General features: G+C 36.0%; 1 non-coding gene across 1 annotated transcript; it reads right to left on the bottom strand.

Annotated features, from left to right (window-relative positions):
* Nucleotides 1–3,353: 3,353 nt before the first annotated feature.
* LOC120226458 lies at nucleotides 3,354–3,457 on the bottom strand. The gene has a single exon (XR_005527023.1). It is a non-coding gene; the product is annotated as a U6 spliceosomal RNA (small nuclear RNA).
* Nucleotides 3,458–3,843: the final 386 nt, after the last annotated feature.

The following is a 3,843-nucleotide window of genomic DNA, read 5'->3' as shown; positions in this document are numbered from 1 at the left end:
CATTTGCCTAACAAATATTACTTGAGTGGCTAATATACACCAAACATTATTCTAAGCATCAGTAATATATTGGTGAACAAAATAAAGGCTCTTGCTCTCATGGAGATTATATTACACTGGCAAGTGATAGACAACAAACAATAAACCTTAAAAGTAAATTACACAAGTGGCAAAAGGAGATAAGTACTATGGGAAAAAATTTTAAAAAGTAAGCATGAAGAAGACTAAAAATTGTGTGTGGTGTGTAGGTGGAGTAGATGGGTTGCTGAGCAAGGTGACATTTCAAATAAAGACATGAAGGAAATAAAAAATGTGTCCCTGTAGATATGTGGAGGGGGTAGGAGATGAAAAAGGCTTTCATGCAGATACAACAACAATACAAAGACCTTAATGCAGGGGTGTGCCTAGAATATTCAATTAATAATAGCAAGGATGCCAATGTGGGTAGAGTCAAATGGGTTGAAACAAAATAAAGAGAATACTAGGAGATGAAGTTAAGGACATGACACAAGCGTGGTAGATTATGTATGGAATTGTAGATCATAGATAGGATTTTGGCTTAAACCTTAAGTAAAATGTAGAACGATTGGAATGTGTTGATCAAAAGACAGATGGTAGCTACACTTGGAGTGAGTGTAGCATAATGTCTACTTGTTGAATCACTGTGTTGTATACATGAAACTAATATAACATGGTGTGTCAACTATACTCAATTTTTTAGAAAAAAATTAAGTTTGTTTTTATTTTTTAAAATATAATATATTGTCAAGTTAGCTAAGATATGGTGTATACAGTGTGCTCTTGGCTTCAGGAGTAGATTCCCATGATTCATCACTTATATACAACACCCTGTGCTCATCCCAAGAAATGCTCTCCTCAATATCCATCACCCATTTCCCCCTCTTCCCTGGCCCCCATCAACCCTCAGTTAGTTCTCTGTATTTAAGAGTCTCTTACGGTTTGCCTCCCTCTCTGTTTGAAACTATTTTACCCTTCCCTTCTGTCAAGTTTCTCAAATTACACAGATGTGTGAAGACATATGATATATATCATTCTCTGACTGACTTATCTCACCTTAGCATAATACCTTCCAATTACGTCCATGTTGCTGCAAATGGCAATATTTCATTCTTTCTCATTGTCAAGTAGTATTCCATTGTGTGTATGTGTGTATGTACATGATTCCCATGATTCATCGCTTATATACAATACCACATATTATTTATCCATTCATCAGTTGATGGACATTTAGGCTCTTTCCATAATTTGCCTATTGTCGATAGTGCTGATATAAACATTGGGGTACATGTGCCCCTATGAATTAGCACTCCTGTACCTTTTGGATAAATTCTTAGTAGTGCTATTGCTGGGTCATAGGGTAATTCTTTTTTTTTTTTTTTTTTTTTTTTAGGATCCTCCACACTGTTTTCCAGAGCAACTGCACCAGTTTGCATTCCCACCAATAGTGCAAGAGAGTTCCCCTTTCTCCACATCCTCGCCAACATCTATTGTTTCTTGAGTTGTTAATTTTAGCCTCTCTGGTGTGAGTTGGTATCTAAGTGTAGTTTCGATTTGTATTTCCGTGATGATGAATGATGTTGAGCATCTTTTCATGTGTCTGTTAGTCATCTGGATGTCTTCTTTGGAAAAGCATCTATTCATGCCTTCTGCCCATTTCTTCACTGGATTATTTGTTTTGGGATTGAGTTTGGTTAGTTCTTTATTGACTTTGGATACTAAGCCTTTATTCAACATGTCATTTTCAAATATCTTCTCCCATTCCTTCGGTTGCTTTTTAGTTCTGCGGATTGTTTCCTTTCCTGTGTAGAAGCTTTTTATCTTGATGAGGTCCCAGAAGTTCGTTTTTCCTTTTATTTCCCGTGACTTTGGAGTCATGTTGAGTGAGAAGTTGCTGAGGCTGACATCCACGATGTTGTTGCCTGTTTTCTCCTCTAGGGTTTTGATGGCTTCCTGTCTCACATTTAGGTATTTTTATCCATTTTGAGTTTATTTTTGTGTATGGTGTAAAAAGTGGTCCAGTTTTATTCTTCTGCATGTGGCTGTCCAGTTCTCCCAGCACCATCTGTTAAAGAGACTTTTTTCCATTTGAACTCTTTCCTACTTTTGGTCACAGATTAGTTGGCCATACATTTGTGGGTCCATTTCTGAGTTCTCTATTCTATTCTATTGATCTATGTGTCTGTTTTTGTTTCAATATCACCCAGTCTTGATAATTAGAGCTTTGTAGTAGAGGCTAAGGTCCAGGATTGTGAAGCCTCCCACTTTGGTTTTCTTCTTAAACATTACTTTGGATATTCGAGGTCTTTTGTGGATCCATGTCAAGTTTAAGATTGTTTGTTCTAGCTTTGAGAAGAATCCCGGTGCAATTTTGATTAAGATTGCATTGAATGTGTAGATTGCTTCGGGTAGTACTGACATTTTAACAATATTTGTTCTTTTAATCCATGAATATAAAATGTTTTTCATTTCTTTTTGTCTTCAATTTCTTTCATAAGTTTTCTAAAGTTTTCAACTTACACATTTATTATCTCTTTAGTTGGGCTTATTCCTAGGTATTTTATGGTTCTTAGTGGAATTGTAAATGGGATCGATTTCTTGGTTCCTCTTTCTGTTGCTGCATTATTGGTGTTTAAAAATGCAATGATCTCCTTATATTGATTTTGTATCCTATGACTTTGCTGAATTCATGCATCAGTTCTAGAGGCTTTTTGGAGGAATCTTTCCGATTTTCCATGTAGAGTATCATGTCATCTGAGAAAAGTAAAAGGTTGACTTCTTCTTTGCCTATTTGGATGCCTTTTATTTCATTTTGTTGTCTGATTGTTGAGGCTAGGACTTCCAACCTTATGTTAAACAACAGTGGTGAGAGTGGACATCTCTGTCATGTTCCTGATTTCAGGTGGAAAGTTCTCAATTTTTCCTCTTTGAGGATGATATTCACTGTGGGATTTTCGTATATGGTTTTTGTGATGTTAAGGTATGTTCCTTCTATCTCGACTTTTTTGAGGGTTTTTATTAAGAAAGGATGATGTATTTTGGCAAATGCTTTTTATGCATCTATTGAAAAGATCATATGGTTCTTATCCTTTCTTCTATTAATGTGATGTTTCACACTGATTGATTTGTGAGTATTGAACCAGGAATGAATCCTACTTGATCATGGTGAATAATTCTTTTTATATACTATTGAATTTGATTTGCTAGTATCTTGTTGAGAATTTTTGCATCCATGTTCGTCAGGAATATTGCCCTGTAATTCTCCTGTATAGTGGGGTTTCGGTCTTTACTGGAGTTGAGTTGTTGGCAATCAACGTAAGTCTGATATCATAGAAAAAAATATGGAAAGCTTCACAAATTTGCATGTCATCCTTGCACAAGGCCCATGCTACTCTCTGTACTGTTCCAATTTTAGCATATGTGCTGCCGAAGTGAGCACAAAAATTAATTAAATTTTATTTTCTTAAATTTTTAATGTTATTTTTATTTTTGGGAGAGAGATAGAGACAACAAGAGCAGGGGAGGGCCAGAGAGAGAGGGAGACACAGAATCCGAAGACAGGCTCCAGGCTCTGAGTTAGCTGTCAGCACAGAGCGTGATGTGGGGCTTGAACCCACAAACCATGAGATCATGACCTGAGCTGAAGTAGGACACTTAGCCAATTGAGGCACCCTAAATTTTAAAAACTCAGTATGTAAAAAATGCAATAAAGTGAACAAAATTAAAATAAAATGAGTAATTTGATCTAATTTAAATTTAAAGAACTATAATAGCTGATGTTTGGAGAGTAGACTGTAAAGCCAAGGGTGAAGCATAGAGACAAGT

This window comes from Hyaena hyaena, unplaced genomic scaffold (assembly GCF_003009895.1).
Source record: "Hyaena hyaena isolate Hyena2069 unplaced genomic scaffold, ASM300989v1 scaffold_1705, whole genome shotgun sequence".
In the NCBI taxonomy this organism is placed as follows: Eukaryota; Metazoa; Chordata; class Mammalia; order Carnivora; family Hyaenidae; genus Hyaena; species Hyaena hyaena.
This window is presented reverse-complemented; position numbering and strand designations above follow the sequence as displayed.